Source organism: Salmo trutta, chromosome 7 (genome assembly GCF_901001165.1).
Source record: "Salmo trutta chromosome 7, fSalTru1.1, whole genome shotgun sequence".
In the NCBI taxonomy this organism is placed as follows: Eukaryota; Metazoa; Chordata; class Actinopteri; order Salmoniformes; family Salmonidae; genus Salmo; species Salmo trutta.
In genome coordinates, this window is record NC_042963.1 from 20,947,868 (window position 1) to 20,968,940 (window position 21,073).

The 21,073-nt window shown below is 46.2% G+C and overlaps 1 protein-coding gene across 7 annotated transcripts in view; it reads right to left on the bottom strand.

The window, feature by feature from the left end:
- The window catches only part of znf609a (zinc finger protein 609a), a 180,074-nt gene that overhangs the window by 27,061 nt on the left and 131,940 nt on the right, over positions 1–21,073 (bottom strand). The window contains exon 1 of one of the 7 annotated variants that reach the window (XM_029758360.1): positions 14,204–14,223. The exons of 2 other annotated variants lie outside the window; for them this stretch is intronic. The gene's annotated coding sequence lies outside the window, so the exon portion shown is untranslated. Of the gene's footprint in view, positions 1–3,883; positions 4,161–4,898; positions 5,087–6,263; positions 6,582–7,039; positions 7,062–14,203; positions 14,224–21,073 lie in introns of those variants that run through there. 4 more of the 7 variants (XM_029758359.1, XM_029758355.1, XM_029758358.1 and 1 more) reach the window with 4 other exon arrangements.

Genomic DNA, 21,073 nt, shown 5'->3' on the forward strand with positions numbered 1-21,073 from the left:
AATGTCCTAGGAGTGTCATCTGATGAAGATCATCAAAGGTTAGTGCTGCATTTAGCTGTGGTTTGGGTTTTTGTGACATTATATGCTAGCTTGAAAAATGGGTGTCTGATTATTTCTGGCTGGGTACTCTGCTGACATAATCTAATGTTTTGCTTTCGTTGTAAAGCCTTTTTGAAATCGGACAGTGTGGTTAGATTAACGAGAGTCTTGTCTTTAAAATGGTGTAAAATAGTCATATGTTTGAGAAATTGAAGTAATAGCATTTCTAAGGTATTTGAATATCGCGCCACGGGATTACACTGGCTGTTGAGTAGGTGGGCAAGCGTCCCACCTAGCCCATAGAGGTTAATCTTTGTAAAGGTGTAGAAATAGCATGGCATGGAGAGATCAAAGTGCATCTTTCATCAATCACTCGCAACCTTTCAACTTAACCCTGTTGGTGTTGACAAAGTTGAACTAATGTCACGCTATGTTTAGACGGACCTCTCTCTAAGCAGCCTTTCAGGTTAGGAGCTCTAATCCCAACTATGTAAACAAGCAGGCAGTGAGGACTTAAAAGTTCAGGCAATTCAAAGAGGATGACTTCCAGGCATCCTCTTTTGATCTAGACATTCCCAAACGGCCTTTGTCACTTTGATGCAGATCATGAAAAGGCTTGATAATGTTCCCTTTTCTGAAACTGGCAGAAAAAGCAAGACTTCTCTTCACCAAGTATAACAGTCACGGTATTAAAAAACAAATAAAGACCTTGGACTATGACTTCTCCCCATAAAAGCAACACTTTCACACCACTAGTCATAACAGTCATTGGCCTAATGGACTTTTTTAGTTTTTTTTGGAGGGGCGGTGGGGGTTGACGCCCTGGGTAACTAAGTGTGTCAACTGACTTTAGCTTCGTAGCCTAAAGTCCACCATTGAACCAAAACCCGGGAGGTGGAAGACCGTGCAAAAACAAAAAAGGACTGTGTTCGAGTTGGCATGCCGAACGGCTTCCCTGTGCATGTCAAACATTATAAATGTAGGTTACATCCTTTTAACGAGCTTGCCTCCAGATCAAAGGTTACCACAATTTATTCACTGCACTAGCAGTACCAGAGTTTCGAAAATCTAGGGGGGGGGCGGCCATTTCACACAGACGCTGTCCTTTGCAGGACACAGTGCAATTAATCACCGTGCTGTGGTGATACTGTGTAAATCTGTGCCCATTACCCAACATGCCTCCCTTCACCCACACTGGGTCCACTGAGCATGCCCACACCAGCACTTGGGGGAGAAGTGATGAGTCATGCACAGATGATAGGACTAGAGGGCTGCTCAACACCTGACACACTGACACAGCTCCTATTTGACACGATTCACACAGCCACTCGACCCAGAGATCTGGACAGGACAGATTCAAACTAATATCATGTCCGATCTCTAAAACACACTTCCACCACGGAACATTACCAGAAGTAGCATACTTTGCATTTCTCATATGCCCAGAAACAACAGTCAATACTGTTACCGCCATTGATCCGCCAATAAGAAGAGTCTAAATATTGATCTCTCAGTGTCAGAGGAATCCATATGGTCAGAAGCCTAGACAGTGGTCTGTAAAACCCACTACTTTCCTAACAAGTCTGCACAGAAAGGGGAATGAGCAGTCCGTGTTAATGTTGTGAGTGGTTACACTGTTGATGTTGAGCTAGCCGGCACCAGGCCAGAACATTCTGAAGACGGCCATACCACGGGGGCCGTAAAACAAATCGGGCACTAACTGCCCTTGCCTATAATTAGAGAGGAGGATTGATTGAAAATCTGATTCATGGAAACCCAAGGCTGTCTGTAATTTGAGTTTCCCTGGGCCCTGGTAGCCGCTCTGGTGACCACACTGGAGGCACCAAATTGAGTGGTCGGGATAGTCTGCTCCAAGCACTCTCAACCAGCCTTCCAAGACACTCTCAACCAGCCTTCCAAGACACTCTCAACCAGCTTTGCCCCCTCCCTAGTCTCTCATGGAACAGGCCTAACAGCGCTGTCAAAACAAAACGACACAGGAGAACGCCTGCCAGTTTCCTGTGACCAAATGTGGTCTTTTTAAATGACATGCTGCGTTGTCTGGACTGAAAACCTCAGAGAGACAGAGAAGTGGAAAATGACTAAACGCTAGCATGAGAAAAAAACTTCATGAAAAAGAAGAAGAAAACCAGCAAAAGCCCACAGAGTCGAAAGTGAAAAGCAGCGATGGGGGGGGTTTCTGTTTGTCTCCAAGCAACTCTCTAAGCCCAAGAACAAGCCTCAAACTGAAGAGAGAGGAAGAGAGAGAGGAGAGAAGAAAAAACAACAAAAGACAACCAACACATTAATAGCCCCACTGAGTAAACCAGGCATGGCTACACTGAACCCTCCCCCTTGTAACCTAGATTCATGGAGGAGGCAGTTTATTCATAATTGCCCGGTGTCTCATTAGAGGACAGAAAACATCTTCAAGAAAAGATGCTGCTTGCCAGCATATGGCTGCCAGCTAAAAGTACGCCTCCTCAAACATGCATCCCACAATTACATGGCCTTTGACCATTTTTTTCTCTCCTTCCCCTTTGAGAGGAATGAAACCAAACTGCCATGTTTTCTCGGGCACTCTGTAACTGATGATGAAAGTGACTTAAATTGGGACTGCAGAAACAGCACAGAGAGACTGCCATGTTTAAAAAGGCATGGTTTAACAGAAACATAGTTCCCGTTATCCCACAAAAGACTTGGAAGCCCCATTTGTTCAACAGGCCTTTTGTGAGGTAATGATTGAGACTCCCCAGTTGGCGTTTAGTATGTGAGCGTGGGAGAGCTTGCTGCGGGTGAAAGCAAGACACACCACAGAAAGTGACAGGTAAGGGAAGGTGTGAGAGATTTGCGGGCAGAAACGGCTGACAGAGTCGTGCAGTCCAGGGCGCTACAGAAACCTTTGTTTTACAGTTCACACGCAGAGCCTCCTGCTAGTCAACAGCAAGAGCTGAGCCCTGGCTAATTCAAATCACACCACCTCCCACATTGAAAGACAAAGGGTCAACATCCACTTCAACAGACCCCTTTAACCATTATTGACACAACTCAAAGAGGAGTCTAATGAGAGAGTTGGACATTCATTAAAACTGCCACGGCAAAATAGATTTTAAAAGGCAAACGGTATCACAATAAGTCCGATTCTAAATACCTTGCCATCAAATATTCTTTCCAATATGTAGCAACGTATTATTTCTACTATGCACAAAAGGGGCGACAGGTTGCTTAGCGGTTAGAGCATTGGGCCTGTAACCGAAAGGTGAAAAATCTGGCGATGTGCTCTTGAGCAAGGCACTTAACCCTAATTTGCTCCAGGGGCACCACAAAACTATGGCTGACCATAAAAAATTTCACTGTGACAAGTAGCATTGTTCAATGACTACGAAGAGCTGGTATTCTTCAGTGACCCATTTTATGCTGAGGGGAGGAGGGTGGGTTCACCAAACAGCCCCCCCCCCCCCCCCAAGGGAGAGGCAGATTGAGGCGGTGCCTTCAGACAGCTCGGAGAATCCAGCCTCCCTCCCTCATCTCCGGGCCCTTAGCAACAGCCTCAGCCAGCTATTCACCTGTTGCTAAGAGGAAAGAGACTACGCCAAGCCCTCTCACATCCTAACAACGTCAACGAGGCAGTGAAACCAAAATAGAACCGTTACTGTACCGAACTAAATGAAACACAATCAAATCAAAGTCTCCGGCCTTTTAAATCAAGCAGCTCTTGAGAAAGGGAAACTAGGCCAAGACAATAAAACATTCAATAAAGAGGCCAATTTGATATTCGCAGTGATTCTATGGTAAACAAAAGCAGCTTTGATTTAAAAGAGAATAATCGTTGGCAAGGCCTTACCTGAAGAGGCCATTCACTGGATTCCTGCTGCCACAGAAGGTGCTTAACAAAAGAGATGCCTTTCTTTACTGCCTGTGGCGATGACAATTCAATTGTAGTTGTGTGTGTGTGTGTGTGTGTGTGTGTGTGTGCACACGAAAGAGCGAGACAGGGAGTGTGTGAGAGAGATAGTGGCTGTGAGGAAGGACTGGTGGTAACCCCGACAACACCTGTACTTTGCAAGCAGCCAATAGCCTGGTCTCGACAATTCAGCAGAGGCCTCGACTGAGTAGGAGGCACTTGACAACAGAGCGGGGGGGGGGGGGGGGGGAGAGCATTGTTGAGCTACAGTGTTGAGCTACAGAAGGCCTATAGCCAATGGCTGAACCAAAAATTACTGTCAATTATAGATCAATTATAGATCACATGGCCAATTACTGGTTCAACAAAACAATTGAACGCAGCGGCTTGTTAGTGAGACAACGCTAGCCCTAGACATTATGCAATTAAACCGTTATTATCACTGCGGCTAGGAATAGTCATTACGACAGCTCTCGTTTGCTCTAATGCATTCAACTGTACGAAGCTACCGTTGTCAATTTCTGCTACTCTTGGGTGTCTCTGTGGTTAGGCGGCTAGGCATTTTAGCCTCTTCTCTGTGGGTTGAGGCTGCATGATTGGAGAGACAGCCTAGAAGCACACTCGGCTAACACAGACATCAGACAACAATGGGCTCTGTTCAGAGTTGAAAACCGAGGCACCGAAGCACGGCGCAGGCTGCCTGATTACGAGTGTGCACTCAGGCAACAACAAAAAAACAACGTAAAAAAAAACGAGGAAATGGAAGCAAACCCTTGATTTAATGCTCTCGGCCCCCCGGCTAAACGGCGCTGTTGCAGGACTCGAGTTTTCACGAGACATTGTCGACGCCTACATTATGCCCGTTTAAAAAGAACGTGGAAAAGGCGCTGTGTGTGCAGGGCAGGGGAGTCACCAGCTACTCCGCCGAGCGTACAAAGGCAGTGTCTCTACTTACTGAGAGGCTATGCTCTTTGGTTTAGCCTGCCGTTTAGGTTACATTTCCCTTTGCTCGCCCTAGTTTCAGCCTTGATGGATCGCTGCCAGCTCCACCTCCGATGCCTCTTTGCTTTTGAGCCCATGCGTGAAAAAAGAATCAGAGAAAGGGAGGGAGGACAGAGTACAAGAGAGGGAGCGAGAGAGAGAGAGTAAGTAGACACACTGAGAAGTGTTTGTGTTCCCTAAGAACACAGCCCGGACTACTGGGTGTAATATGACCAGAGACAGCGGGGAGGAAAAGCTTTTCTACAGACGGCATAACAAGCAAAATAGTGTTTCACGGAGAGAGAGTAGAGGGTGAGAGAAAGGGGGGGAGAGAGAGAGAGAGGGAGAGAGAGGCGGAGGGAGGGGGGGAGAGAGAGAGAGAGGGAGGGGAGAGAGAGAGGGAGAGAGAGAGGGGGAGAGAGAGAGAGGGGGAGAGAGAGAGGGAGTAGAGAGGGAGGGAGAGGGAGAGAGGGAGGGGGAGAGAGGGAGGGGAGAGGGAGAGAGAGAGGGGGAGAGAGAGAGAGGGGGAGGGAGAGAGGGAGTAGAGAGGGAGGGGAGAGAGGGAATGGGAGCGAGAGAGTGAGAAAGAGAAAGTGAGTGAGCTAGAGGGGGAGAGAGAAAGCCTTCCGGCTTATCAGTATTCAGGGACAGGAGCCTGCATGAAACCAGAAGGTAGCAAAGCAAGCTGAAAAAGACCTTAGATTGCCTGATAACTGAACTAGAGTTTCACGAATGGCTTGACGTCTTTATTCAGTTTCATACGGAAGGGCATACAAGGCTTTGTGCACAGCAACTCTGACTACATATGCAGAGAGAGGAAAAAATAGTTGACACCCCTTCTGCCTCCCACTTGCCTGTCTCTTTCCTCTCAAGGAGAGCCAATTGAGAATTTGCTGCTACCTGAGAGAGTTAGTGCTTGGGGGAACTGGCAGCTCAGTGGTGTATTAAGAAAAGGGACACGGTTGACTACAGCAGTACCTTCCTGTCTGAGAACTGTCTGGCTGGCTGGAACCCAGCAGGTTTTTGCTCCTCTATTCTCTGGTCGTAACACAAGCCTAGCTGATGACCTCCCTCCCCTCGCCTGCCTGTTGCCCTACCCCTCCCCCTTCAACTCGGACGGTGGCTGGCTGGCTTGGGGCCTCTGCCTGGTATTGTGTGCTGGTGGTAATGGGAGGAGACCAAACTCAAAAGGGCCCCCCAACGACCCCCCAAAAGCATGGCCACTTGAAATCTTCACACATCCCGTTCACAAGGGTGTAATTTCACAGTAGTTCCGATCTCCGTACTGTACAACATCCTTTTTCCCCCCACCGAGTAGCAAAATGAACAGAGCACTTACATTTTCAGATGAGCTGGAGATTCTTGATAAAAAAATAAAAACTCTATGAAAGGGTTGTTAGCTCTGTTGCCGGGGAGTTAATTAAGCCAAAGGAAAGCCAGTCACACGCAGTGCGACTCAGTCAAGCCCCATCCCAAAAACACAACTCCCAGGCTTCCCTTGAACAAATCCAGATGGTAGATGGGTAGACTGAGAAAAACAACATGGCTGCTGCTGGAGCGGTGAAGTAGTAGTAGTAGTAAACAGTTCCGGGACACCAAACTGAGAGGCCAATCTGCTGCTCTCACCCGACCGGTCTCCCCGCGACATGTTTCAACAAAGTCCCATCTGTGCTGTGGAAAATACCGGAAATCCCCCTTGCACCCTCCCTTCCCTCCCTCTTCCCTCTCTCCCTACTTCCCGCCTCGTCTCCTCCCTCCCTCCCTCCCTCCCCTCCTGACCTCCGGGCCATTCCACCAGAGCGGTATTTATTACAATAATAATCCAACATTCTTGTCAAGGTCACCCACCGGAGAGCTCAGTCAGAGGGGCGGGCCGGGCCTTGGAGCACAAAGATCCAGATAAGCAGTGCAGAGCCTCTGTCGATCGCTCCCCCCCCTCTTCTCTCTCTGTCCACTGCTTAGTCATGCCCTTATCTCTGCATCCCTGAGACAGCCCGCTGAGAGACAGCCCGCTGAGCCCTCGACAAACAACAGCTCAGCACCTCTTCACCTCCGTCAGGGGAGAACACACGGTAAACAACGCCCCGGCTAGCGAGCCCTGCTGGGATTACTTACCCACACAACAACAGCCCCGGCAGTACACAGCGCTGGGCTGGGCCAGAGGGTTTCATACAGATATGATTACCAAGCACATCACAGCCAAGGCAACATGCTTTCAGCAGCCAATGTGGAAATAAAACCCCTACCAGAAGGGGTGGGAACAAAGCGAGAGTGCTGAATCCAAAAATAGAGAAAATATGCAGGCATTTGATTCAAGAACACTCCCAACGTTGACTGTTAGAACTGTACACAAAGTTATAAAAAGATCCAAAAGTAGTTGTGTAACAGACTCTTACCTTGGGGCTCCAGTTCAAATGACATCTAGCCTAATTAAATACATGTTTCTCTCAATTCTAGAGGACACAATTAGATTTTTAGTGTGGGAGTGAAAATGGGCATGGGAGGAGAAAATAGAGAAGAAAGTAGTGGGAAAGAGAGGGACAAAGAGTTAGAGAAGGGGATAGCAGGGGAGAACGACTGCCCCCTCTTATTAAAGCCACACAGTTCAAGGCCGACCGCAGTACTGCAGGCATTGTTTGTCAAAAACAGGATCCCCCATTGTAGTGAATGGGAAAATGTCAATCTTCGTGTAAATAAAATACAAATTCTTAGACAATCAGGGTACCTATAATTGCTTCTATTACACCAGATGCACGTCCTTGAACCGATTATTTTATAAATCACACATAGAAAAAATGATAAGGATAATTGAGTTGCTATTCAGCCTGCAGTACCCCGGTCGGCCTTCAGCTGGAGTTACTTAATGAGAGGGGGCAGCACTGAGCTAGCCTGCAACGCCACTTCCTGGGGTAGCTCAAACTGCGCATGTTATGTCTCCATGAGACGCCATCTGACTTATTTTGGCTTCAAATGCGCTATTGAGTCTTCACATAGGAATGAATGGTGTTACGTGATCGATGGCTTTGTCCATTTGTATACAGTCATTGGGGGACTGAGAGAGGGGCCCAGAGTGGAGGAGAAAAGAGGGCTGTCTCGCATTCCAAGCTGTGGCGAGACGACGACCATCATGCTCCACTAGTCCCTGCCCAACTGTAAGACCTTACATCACGCTAGCGCCGCACTGCAATCAGACACACACCCAGTCATTTATCGGTCTTCTGAAAGGATAACCTTTCCTCTCAGCTCTGCACACCACAAAGCCCCCAAACACACATTTCTTTCCCTCCTCTCCTCTCTCTCGTTTACTCCAGCTACCTTTTGGAGGGTCACCGAAGGGTGTTTGGCTGGCTGACCGCTCTTCTCATGTAAAGGGAGATGCCACTATAGTACACAATAAAGTAGACAGACGACACTCCTCCGACAAGTCCCTTTTATTGCATATTGAGTCCAATGCCATAAAAAGCTGCTTTCTCAAGGTGAGTCCTGTTCATCACTGAGCTCCTTGTGTGAACTGAACCCGTACAGCCTCTTGTCACTGCTCTCTCCCAGAGATGGAAGTGAAGGAGGAGAGAAGAGAGCAGGGAGGCCCCTGTGGGCCCTGGCGACAGGACAAAAGCGGTTATAACTGCATGTTCGAATCAAGAGAACGTGCTGCCTCTCTTGCCTGTGCCACCTTCCAGGAGATTCCCAGATGCCCGCCACCGGGTTATTTATAGACGGCATGGGTTTGTTCAGTCTTCGCCTGCGGTTCCTGTTGTTGCAGCAAGCCCCTGGAGGGAGGGGCTGCCAACAGAGTCACCACCTCCCCCACCCCCTTGTGAAACACCACCTCCCCCACCCCTCTCACCTCGCAGTTTCAAACCGCAAGAGAGATTCTTCTGAAAAGGGTAGCCAGGTGGCGGCCATCTTTGAAATGTGTGAAGCCAAGTGAGCACCGTCAAGAATGTAGTTAATATGGACTGGCAGTCTGGTACTTAAAAAACATTTGTGAAATCAATAAAACTAATTAGTGAAATCAGTGAAATCAATAAAACAAATTAGTGAAATCAGTGAAATCAATAAAACGAATTAGCTTCTGTAGAAACACAAAGGATGTCATATTAGCCGAGTATCATATTATCCAAAGTGGCTTTGGTCATTCTTCAGTGTAAGCAGTCTCACCACGGATAAACCGCTCTATGCATTCCAAGACTTACACAGCCACTACGACAGCATTACGGCACAAAATGTCCACCAGCTCATGAAAACTTGTTCATATACTCACTCATGAGGACAGGGACTGGGAAATGCATAAAGCTGCCGCTAATCATTTATCTACGGTCTCCATTTCCACAGGGAGTGAGTGAGCCCAGGGGCTGTAAGGAGAGCTGCCGGTGCATGCAGTGCCAGGGCCAGGGTCAGACGGGGGCTGGCACGGGGCCACAGGGCCATCTTATTTCAGTGTCTGTCAGGTCGATACCAGCCAGCCAAAGCCGCCGCTCCCCAGCTCCCTTTTAATGACCTGGCGTATCCATGGAGACTACCTGGCTATCAGCAGGGGGTTGTCACTCAACGTTAACCATGGCAATGCGCTCCACAGCATGGCTCAGAAGGGGGGAGAGGCTAGTGGGAAATGGGAACACTGGCGCCCAACAGCACAGGGTTGATGCATTAGTTTAGCTGCTCCTCTTGCTCTTTGATATTCCGGCTCGTCCGACGCCTTGTCTACAACAAAAGCCAGGCACAGCCACTAATAAACACTGTACACATCTAGGGACATAATTCTATTAACTTTGTCCATACATAGTCGTGTTAAATAGCTAGCTATGATGAGCTGTTTGGGTGAGCCGGTGAGGACGACAGCGGACTAAATGGGATGAGGTTTAAAATAGTGATGCACTGATATTACATTTTTGGCCGATATCAGATATTTTCCTTGCCCCCCCCAAAAAAACACGCTATCAATAACCGATATTTAACATTTTAGCTGCCTTTTAAGCACCCTAGTACAGTTAAATAGTTAACACACACACGGACGCAGCGGTCTAAGGCACTGCATCTCAATGCAAGAGGCGTCACTACAGTCCCTGGTTCAAATCCAGGCTGTATCACATCCGGCCGTGATTGGGAGTCCCATAGTGGGGCGGTGCACAATTGGCCCAGCGTCGTCCGGGTTTGGCCGGGGTAGGCCGTCATTGTAAATAAGAATTTGTTCTTAACTGACTTGCCTAGTTAAATAAAGGTTACACACACACAAACCAAAAAGTTATTTTGTTGGTATTTACATATGTCCCCATTACCAGTAAAACATAATCAAAACCTATTTCTTTCACTTACTTGCTGTGCTGTTTCGTTGTTCATTTGTTCAGTTGTTTCATTCTCAACCAGGATTTCATCATACATGTCAAGCAGTGAAGTTTCAGCTCTGTCTGTCCGTGGCCTCTCTTCCTCGGTGCGCGCTGTCACTGTGTACGTTTCCATCTTGTCCAGCTGTGTATGTAACATTTCACGTAAACCCTGTTTCTTGTCTGCATCAAAGTAGCGGTCCTTGTACCTAGCATCGAGCATGGTGGCAACACAGTAAAGAGAGAATGCCACCGAATCGCTTGTTCACAGCCTGTGTCGGCAGTTTTGTTGGGCAAGCGTTTCAATGCCATGACAGAGGGTATCATGTCTGCTGCAGGTGCAGTTGATGAGCTTATTTCTCGAGTCAGTTGTTCGAATGGAGCTAGCTAGTGTGTTTATGTTTCCAAGTTTCAAACATGTTCTCAAATGCCATTGAAATGGCAGCAGCGGTATGACAACCAGCACATTCATGAGCATGAAATATGACTTTCTTCAGTAGGAAATCCTCGAGGGCTGATATCGCTGGTCCAAATGTCAGTCGTGAAGCTAATAGCAGTGACGCTATTACTGTGTAACTCCGGTAAGGCAACATCTCAAAAATAGCGCACTTGGTAGAGTGTATCGGTGCTCGACCAGTCGGCGAAAGCCAACATAACCCACGACAGAGAACGGTTGATTGTCAAGGGCAATGAATTCCATTATCTTGGCGTTTGAGTTGTCTCGCTGAAATTTTCTTACACTTTCAAATGACTGCTCGATCCACACAGCAGATATTGTGGGCTAGGTTAGGAATGCTGTGTTGCACGTGTAGCGCTACATTTTAATGTGGCGTCATTACGTCATGTACCTACGTTATATAGGTATGCACGTCAGCTTTGACATCGGTTTTGCACATCGGCGTTAAACTAGACATCGGGCTGATGTCGGCATATTTAGCTAATATCGTCCGATTCCGATATATCGTGCATCCCTAGTTTAAAATGAGAACTGACAAGAATAGGGGCTGAAATGGACAACTGTGGAGCAGACATGAAAAGTACCTTAAGATTCCAGCCAGCCTCTCTCCTCTGTGCTGCTGCTGTGATGGCGATGACAAGTAGACAGCTCATACTCACTATGCAAGTCCCCGCTTTCTATCAGGCTTTAAAGTGTCACTCCAGCCTCCTTTTCACCTAATTTAGCACCTGATTTACTTTACAAAAGGCACATCTCAATAGGATGCCCAGGTAAGTCATGACATAGAGTAAGTAGGGGGTGGGTCTTTCCTCTTTTGTTCTCTATTGCTCCTCCATTGTTACTCAAACAAGGGGGAGGACGATGACATCACAACTTCCTATCAGACCAACCACTTGAATTTCAGTGTGTGTACTTTAACGTATTTATACTTGGGATATCACGTTTCAACAGTAAAATAAATACAAAAAATTGCTGGAGGATGTCTAAGGACAGCGGCACTTTTTCTCTCACCCCACTGAGTGACAGACAGGTGAGAACAGGGGAGGATGGAGAGATGGAAGGAGCGAGAGAGAGGAGACCTACGGTAACTGTCTGATTAAAACACGAGACGTGACCGAGATACAGTAAGCAGACAGCGGGAGCCGAGGAGGCCCCCCCCCTTCCTAAAACCCACAAAGCCTCTCGCCTGAGTGTCCTTCAGCATATGGGGCTCCACAATGAGACGGGGTGGAGGGAGGGATGGAGGGGGCGGTAGGGGGAGGGAGATGGAGAGGAATTCTAAACTCTTCCTTTCCTTTTTCTCTTCCTTTCTTAGCCTCTGGCAGTCCTGGCCCTCTCCTTGCCTGAGTGTAGCATCATACTTTGATGACCTCGTTAGTTCAAGCACAAAAACCGGCTAATGTCCAGATACAAATAAACAGTGCAATGGGGGCAGGGATGTGTGTCTGGCTATGGTCGTCCCTTAGAAAGGCTTGTTGGCCTGGTACGTCTGAACAATAATCTTCAGATTGCCTTTAACGTTACAGCATAGTTGTACATTACACTGAACATGGCAAAGACATAGGCTAAATGGAACTTACACTAGAATATTTCTAACATATTTTGCCTATTTATTTGATGTTCGAGAAGAGAAAAAAAACTGTACTATGTTCAATATTAAGGGTAGCCAAAACAACTAAGGCCCTTAGGACAGAAGTAGTTTTCACGTGGTTTGACACGGGAGTGGTCGGGTCACCCTGCATAAAACTGCGGGCCCCACTGTGGTACTCAGCGTAACCCAAGATCCTCAAAAAGCTCAGGGCTCAGTCTTGCTTTTCTTCTCCACTTCCTGTTTTTGATTCATGTTAGCTAATCGAATCCCATCGGGGCTTATGTTTCCAGCACGCTGTGCTTTCGACACCCAGATTGTTCTAAAATAGTAACTGATACGATTAGCATTCCTGAATTTTTTGGGGGTTGAAATATAATTTCATCTGAGAAATGTAGCTAATTGATTAAGACAAAATTTGACATTTTAATTTATAGGATTATATTCAAGAAAATATAGTACCCAACATCCAATGTGGACCAAAACTTATTCCTACGAATTAGTAAGACGTGATGAATCCCCCCTCAAAAAATCTAAAGACAACCACGCCAATCCCACCCCAACAACCAGTATACAGTATCAGTTCTCTATGTCTGCTATAGTAATACATAGTATTAAGCTGCAGCTTGGAGTATTGCTTCTTCATACATGCAATGTATTCCCTGTGAATCTGATGGTTATTTTCCCCTGTTCAGAGAAATTTGTCATTGGAGTCACTTGCATTATTTACAATAAATGAGTGTGAAAGTACCAGGAATTGACCGCTTCATGATATTTTATTCATTTTGCTGGTCTCTTGTGTTTATTCAACAGATCACAAGATTTCCTATGCAACTTTAGGTAGAGACCAATAGCTTTTGCTCATGATGAAAATACATTGTGTGGTCATCCTCACAATTCAAACCAGTCCTCCATGAAAGCAATTCAGTTTATCCTTCTCTTACGCTTAATCTGTGTTCAGGAAATGGCCCCTTTGTGTGTGGTTTATTCCCTACAAAAAAGATCTGGATTAGTTGCTGTTAGACCATTCTTGGTGAACAAGCAAACCAAAAGGCTACAGCAGTTCTAATGGTTTCAATGGTAAAAGTCCCAAACGCACACTAGATAGTGTTTTACAATGGTACATTTATTGGGTTTAATGGTAAATGTCATTAATCGCATTAAATAGAGCTGTTTTATAATAATTTTATTGACAAACATAAAACCGTCATGCAATGGTTTATAATATAATTGTATGATGGTTTCCACAACACTTTATTCCCTAGCCCATCTTTCCACCAAGTTTTGGGCTTGTAGGAAAATTATTAATATGAGAATTGCCCCATAGGGATAGCCCTCACAGCGAGCTGCCACTTTATGGACTATTCAGGGAGAGTTGGGTTGAAGCATCAGGTTGCTAAGAGGAGGACAAACTGAATGGCGTTCATGAAGGACTGGCTTGACCACAATAATGAAATAATAATGCAAGTAACTTCAATGTCAAAATTCTCTGAATAAGGGATACTAACTATCACTAGATTCACAGGGAATAAAATACATAGGATGAAGAAGCAATACTCCAAGCGGCAGCTCCATACTACTTGTTAGACATAGAGAACTGCTAATGTATACTGGTTGTTGCGGTGGGATCAGCGTATGGTGGCTTTTCACCATTTTATTGGATTCCACATGTCTCATTGGTAGGAAAATGTTTGGTCCAAATCTGATGTTGGGTACTATATTTATTGAACATTAACTGAATCGTATAAATTAAAATGGCCAATATCTCAGAGATCAATATAAATTGCAACAAAGTAATGCTTCAGGACTACCAATCTTACCTGTTTCAAACTACAGAAATGATTTCAGAACAATCAGATGGTGGGTGTCATGGCTTGCTGAAATTACATGGAACGACTAATCACGCTTACCTGAGACTCATTTCTCTGGCGTTTCCTGGTAAACTTGCTCAGAAGGCTCAAACACACACACAGTTACAAACATTTGCACCCACCAGCGTAATCAGCGACTGCTCTCTGTGAGAAATGGCCGCCGCCTCTGGAGCTGATGACCTCTGGTATTAGTCACGCTGGGAGCGTCGGCTGCAGTGAGTGCGTGGGCTTAAACACTGCTCTTCTGCCCATGCCCCCTCTCTCTCTCTCTCTCTCTCTCTCGACACCGCCAATTTCCTCTAATGCTAGTCCTTATGAGGAACAGCGGCAGTCTGTTTATACTGCAGTTAAGCCATTTCACTTTGAGCCAGAGGATCAATTTGCAGGGCGCAGAGACAAAAGGAAATGAGAACCTGCTCTCTCCCTGTCTCACTCCCTCCCCCCTCTTTCTTTATCTTTTCTTTCTCTTCTTTCTCTCTTTCTGCAGAGAAGGGGCCAGTGAGTGAGCACAAGATTGAGAGAGAGGGCGGTCACTTATCCTTGTTCAGGCCTTGTCCAGACAGCCCCTTTAACGCCGCCTGCTTTGATGGAGCTCTCCTAAGCCCGGAGTTCAGCAGTGGTCATGGAATGCTCTTCAGCGCTGGTTGTTTTAAAGCCCTGCTGTGCTGTTCATGCCGTCGCTCCACTCACACTGAGTTCCATTTCTGTAGGCCCTGTTAGAAGGCAGCCTCAGCTTCTTCACCATGTACTAGGCTTTGTGGCGAATGACCTCCACCTCTGCTGCTCTGTTGAACTCATTGCTAATCACAGAGCACACATATTCTAACGCTTTCTCACAAACTGCTCGGTTGTTTTTCCTCCCAGTGATGGTGATGACAATGAAGATAGTTACGACGTCACTCTGACTCAGGCATAGGGTTGTAAAATTCCGGTAACTTTCCCAAAAATTCCCTGGTTTTCCAGAAATTCGGGTTGGAATATTCCAGATTTACTGCTTATTCCCTCCTGATTTCAGGGAACCTTCCAAAACAGGATTTCTGGAAAACTAGGGATTTTTGGGAAAGTTACCCAAAAGTTGCAAACCTACTTAGGCATTACGCATACCCAGCAAGGTAATGCGAAAACAGTCTGTGATTGAAGGGGTGGGTTTTGACTAAGTCCCAAGTCATTTTTGCCTTGAAACTACGGCCACTCAAAGTACAGGGAACAAAGACCGAAGAGGAGGGCCAGAGTTCATCGTTTGCAGAAGCCTTTCAGCCTGTTTACTGAAAGGACTAATTGGATGGGCAACTGCCTGGAGGCATAGCTAGTTCCCCCACCCCAATCTCCACACACTAACACTATACAAACGCAAACACACACACACACACACACACACACACACACACACACACACACACACACACACACACACACACACACACACACACACACACACACACACACACACACACACACACACACACACACACACACACACACGAAGCGGCAACTAAGCGGCAACTAAGCGGCAACTAAGCGGCAGTCGAGCTCGGTGGGCCATTAGCCACCCCTGTGAGGGCGATTCGCAAAAGGGCGATAAATCTGTCGAAGGGGATCCTAGCGACAGCTGAAACTCTGCACGGAAATAGGCACCGCGCTCCTCCAACCAAGCACTTTTCAAAGGCCTCGGCAAAGAAAGAGGGAAAAAAGGAAAGGCGAGAGGAAGAAAAATAAAGACGACCTCTCTGCCAGTCAGTTCATCCATCCTCTCCTCACTCCCACCGTTCCCCTCCTTTCTTCTCATGGCAGGTAGTGTAGTCGGAGAATGTGAGTCATGGGATGATTTAGGCGCGGAGCCTCAGACAATGTCAGCAAGGATGGCGTGCTGATGTAAGAGCCACTCGTGGCACTTCTCTGTGCCAATGACGAGCCGGGACAAATCAGGCAGGCAGGGGATACAGGCCCTCTCCTTTTGATTAATCACCGTATTTATACCACCACTGCCGTGCTGGAGAGAAGAGGAGCGGGATAGGGGAAAGAGAGAGGGTGGGGAGGGGAGTTCAATCCATCAGTAAAGAAAAAAGCCCAATTCTGAGAAGGGGGGAATGGATGGGGGATAAACAGATGAGAGAGAGAGAGAGCTCCTCTGGTCAAGTCAGAGTCTTTATTAGGAGAGAGTATCCAGCAGAAGTGGAGATCCTAAAGTGGTGGAGACGCCCTATGACGCTTCAGGGAAAATAGAACAGACAGCCTATCCTCAAGGGACAGATGGTGAAACATCATTGCTGAAATAATGTTGATATAAATCTTGTGTTTGTCAAATTCGGCATCTTAGACATATTTGTAATTAATTCAGGATAAAGCAAGATAAAAAAAATCCATTGATTTCCCTTTTGCTCCGGTTTAAAGGGATGTGCTATAATGTGCTTTGTGTTTGTTAAAACTACACGATTATACGCAAGTGGTCGGCTTGGGTGAAATGACCCTGAACTTTTATCAAACGCAAGTGCCTGTCAAGACCTTTACATTGCCAAAGGAACAAAGGAAAAAGGAAGAACAGTAGGCCTACATACAGACACACTCAAAAACATGTATCTTCTCCCAGGCCTTTTGGCTTTCTACACCAAGTGCAATCCATCAGAGGGATGCAGCTGCCTGCCCTCGCCGATGAAACTGAGTAATGTTAAAAATGAGCAGGAGGTAACCCGTGTTATTTTTCCATAACCATCCAAAATACACTCTCCAAATATCTGGGAATTGTGTCTTCCTTCAAGGCAGAGAGAAGAAGGTTTAGTAATTTGTGAGTTGACCCGACCCCCCTCTCCTTCCCCCTCCCACTCTCTTCCTTGGAATGAGGCCCAGGCTATGCTTCCTAGAATGGCTCTGTGGTCTGCACTGTGGAGGGAAGGAGGCAGGGGGAGGGGTGGGTCTTCCCCAGAAATCTACAACAAGTCATGCTCTGTGCCAGTCAAGAGGGGCTACGCACCAAGAGATGGGAGGGGGCAGAAGGAAAGTGAGGTATACCCTCCTTTCTCTCTCCATCTCTGTACCATTTGGCTGGGTTGTAACACTGGGGGAATTAGCACTTTCTCCCACTTATGCCGGCCCTGATGGTAACCATAGCTACTGCAGCTCAATAGAGGCTCTTCAAGCAAAGGTTTTCGCTGTTTCAACATCCTCCGACTGGAGTCAAGACTATTTTCAAAATTGCTCCAAGAGCCCCGGGGGAAAAAAAGGCAGTCAATTATGAAGCCGCTTACTTTGGCTAATGAACAGGTCATGCTTGGAACTCAAGTAGATTTTTTCCCCCCTCACTCCCTTTCCCTCCATCTCGTTTTTCGCTCTCGTTCTCTCCGAGGTCTGTTGAATCACAGCTCGTTTTCCCAATGCCCCTGATAGAGTGGACTGACGGACGGCTGAATGAACATGTAACGTTTTAAAGGACGGGGAGAAAGCTGCTTCCAGGAAACCCGGGTGAATTCCAGTGTGCTCAGCCTGGGTGCCAGAGGGACACTTCTCCATCCCTCATGATGTCCAACAAGCTCCCCATTCCCCCCCCATTCCAGACAGCTACAATCCCACATTGTGCCCTCCCTTCCACTCCCTCGCTGGCTGCCACCAGTCTGGATCATTAGGAATGTTGGCCATCACTCCCCCCCTCCAAGGACGACAGTGTTCCCTGTGATTTCCCTTCACAGTGAAGTAATCCCCTCTTTGGAAAGAAGTCCTTTTAGGGTGAATTAGAGAGGGCTCTATTCAAAGGGGTGAGTGTCAGGGCGGTGGTGGAGGGGGGGGGTAACACCAGTCACATGGGCCATGGTTGTCTGTGTGGATTAGCCTGGAAACGAGGAGGCGCCTTTCATCTCAGACCCACCTCACAGTGTTAAAACACAAGCCATGTCCCCAGTACTAACGTATGGCTGTGTGTCTTACAGACCGCAGTCCTTCATGAACGCTAATATCGAAGTATTGGCTTGGTTACAGGAAGGTAGTGGAAAGCCCAGCTAGCCACTGGTTTCACTTAGCCTCCATTCTAAAGCCAAAGAAAGGAAGAGGCCATTTAAGGGGACTGGCCAGTACCAAGTAGCCACAGTACCACACTCCAACTCCTTATTCCTGCGTCGCTCGTGACCGACTATGTTTAATAAACGGGAGAGAGACGACAGAATGTAAAGCGAAGGTCCCTGCTTAGTATTCCTCAAACTGAGCCCAGTTGACTTCTGGGAGGGTCAAATATGGCAGAGGGAGAATGTTCTGGAACACGCAATGGACGACCGAGTTCTGCCTGGGCTACAGAGGGGAGATGAGCCGCGATGTGCAGGGGTGGGGGGGGCTTCAAAAGGTTCAAAGGCACTGCAACATATGTGGCAACTTAGGGAAGGGCGTAAGAGGCCATAAAAATTTGCCGCTTGCGGGAGTGCATGCTGCATATTGAACACACACGGCAAACTCTCTCACACCATTAAGATAGGCCGGTGTCAGGCGTAGATGCTGTGAGGGGGTAGTCGGTATAGCGTAATAAAAACACACATTCGCAAAACTGCTACCTCATGAAGTGCTTTAGGAAGAGCGTATGATCGTAGCATCCAAATGTAGCCTATGCACTGACAGCAAGGCTATAAAATGAACCAAGTCGTAGTAGATATGAAGGAAGCAGCACAGAATACACACAGGCTATTGGCTTTATCTAAGCAGTCCTTAGATAAGCACCGCACACCCTGTGACAGTAACATCCAGGATACAGATAAACCCTGACCCATAAACACATTCCACACCTAATGAGGCTCCAGTGAGGCCCCGAGACAAGATGAGTTTACAACAAGTCGACCTCACTCGGAGGGAGAGGAGGGAGGCCAGAGAGGGGGGCGTTTGGACCAACATCTAATAAATCTACAGTTCCTCTACCACCCTCCTCCCTCTCTCCCCTTTCCTCCCAGTAGCCTTGACCCTCTCCGGCACCTGGATTTGTGCTGACAAAATACTGCAAAATGGACACTGTCGAACAGACCAGCAGAGGAGGTAATAGTTGGACATGGTTCAATAGATTTGCTCCAGTGACTCATTTGGAGTATGCGAAGGACCCATGGCTCACACACACACACACACACACACACACACACACACACACACACACACACACACACACACACACACACACACACACTCCAATGTACTCAGATTTCAATACCTCACTCTCTCACACATGTTCACACCGACACACACACCGACACACACACTCTAACACACACTTCCATCTGTTGTCAGAAAAGCTCCTTCACATGCAAGAGTGCTTAAGATGACAAGTAGCTTGCTATTTTACCATACACACACACACAACACCGATAGCCAACATATCTGTCCGAATATATCTGAAAGGAAGATTAAGAGAGAAAAATGAACACGGAGAGGGAGGGCAGTTGTGTTTAAATTAGGGCTGTCAAAGTCACTGCGTTCGGTCTTGGTAGTGCTGTCTCTATCGTGGTGCACTATGCACACCGCTTTGAGCAACAATTAAGGAAAACACATGTACATTTTACAGTTCTAATGCTAATTTCCTGCAATTCTACACAGACTTATGCCTTAGTTATAATGCTATTTCAGTGACTCAAACATTATAACAAAATCAAAATGGGGGCCACATGCAGTTTCTCCCCAACTGTCTAGTTTTTATTTTGGTGGTTGTTAGTTCTCAAAGATGATTTTATTTAAAAAAAATAAATATATATATATATATATATATATTTTTTTTTTATATATATATATATAAAATCTCCATTATCTTTTCTACATACTTTATTTGGTTTTAGTAGTGTAAGGTTACTCTGAAAAGGTTTTACTATCACAAAAAAGCCTGTTTTTTGTTCGTACAGTCAACTGTCCAATCAGAAATTGAGAGAACAATCACTTAGCATGCCTGAAGATTTAACAGTACTTGAGTGAATGTGTGTGTGTGTGTGCGATTAATCACAATGAACTAATGCCATTAACTCGATTAATTTTAAACAGTTTGACAGCCCTAGTTTAAATAAATACATACTGTGTAGAAACAGGGGGAGGTTGAAGCCAAACCACCCAGAGAATATCTTCTGTAACCAGATAGAAGGGCCTGTAGAGGAAGCAGACCTGATTAGTTCGCCAGTCCTCTCTAACTATCCCTCCTGTGTGTACTACACATGGGTTGTGTTCATTAGGGCATGCAACGGAAAACATTTTACAACGCTTCGCTACGAAAAAATTTAATGGGCTTTTCTTATTCAGGAAGTTCTTCCTTGTTTTGGCCTGTTTTCTTCAATTTGGTACCTAATGAACACAAACCCAGGCTAAGGTCTATCTAATGCAGTGCAACAGCAAAGTGCTCTAAGCCCTCAGTCAAATAAAACCCTCAGAGCACGCTGTTATTACACAAACAGACAGGCAGGTCTATGTTTACAGTGCCCTTCTGTACTTTGGGTGGAAAATGGTCTCCTCGCAGCAATAGCCTTTACAGAGCCTTCAGAAAGTATTAATGCCCACTGAATTTCTCCACATTTTGTTGTTACAAACCCTGAATTTAAAATAGATTAACTGTCAATTAAATGTCAATTTCTTTGTCACACAACACCCCATCATGTCAAAGTGGAATAATATTTTAATTTCTTTTTTACAATTTAATACAAAATGAAAAGCTGAAATGTCTTGTGTTAATAAGTATTTAACCCCTTTATTATGGCAAGCCTAAATAAGTTCAGGAGTACAAATTTTCTTAACAAGTCACACACACTTACTTTGTATGCAATAATAGTGTTTAACATGATCTTTTTATGACATCTCTATACCCCACACATACAATTATTTGTAAGGTCCCTCACTCCAACAGTGAATTTCAAACAAAGATTCAACCAAAAAGACCAAGGAGGTTTTCCAATGCCTCGCAAAAAGGGCACCAAT